This window comes from Thermobia domestica, chromosome 9 (assembly GCF_964235325.1).
Source record: "Thermobia domestica chromosome 9, izTheDome1.hap1.1, whole genome shotgun sequence".
NCBI classification, from domain to species: domain Eukaryota; kingdom Metazoa; phylum Arthropoda; class Insecta; order Zygentoma; family Lepismatidae; genus Thermobia; species Thermobia domestica.
In genome coordinates, this window is record NC_137462.1 from 130,192,046 (window position 1) to 130,192,446 (window position 401).

Below are 401 nucleotides of genomic sequence, written 5' to 3' on the forward strand. Positions count from 1 at the left end.
ACATGGACACTGTTGATACAAAACGTGAATTAGGTTATGCAGCAGGAGCGCATCCATGGGGAGGAAGGGGTTCAACCGGGTCCAGACCTTTCTCCCCCCCAAAAAAAATGACTTCTAACTCAACACACATTTGAACACTTTCTCAATAAAACTATATTTGTTTAACAGGGAAATGATTAATATAGCATGAAAATTTGATCTTACACTTCCAATGTACTCTATCTCTTCTAAAAAACAATCTAGTTCTATCCTCTTTATTTATTTATTTATTTATTTATTTATTTATTTATTGAAAATATAGGTGGAAATATTTTACAATGACTTATCGTCTTTTCGAATGCAGAATAATATCCTTTAATACTAATACTCTTTCATAGAGTTAATGGCTTGTAGTGTTGGAT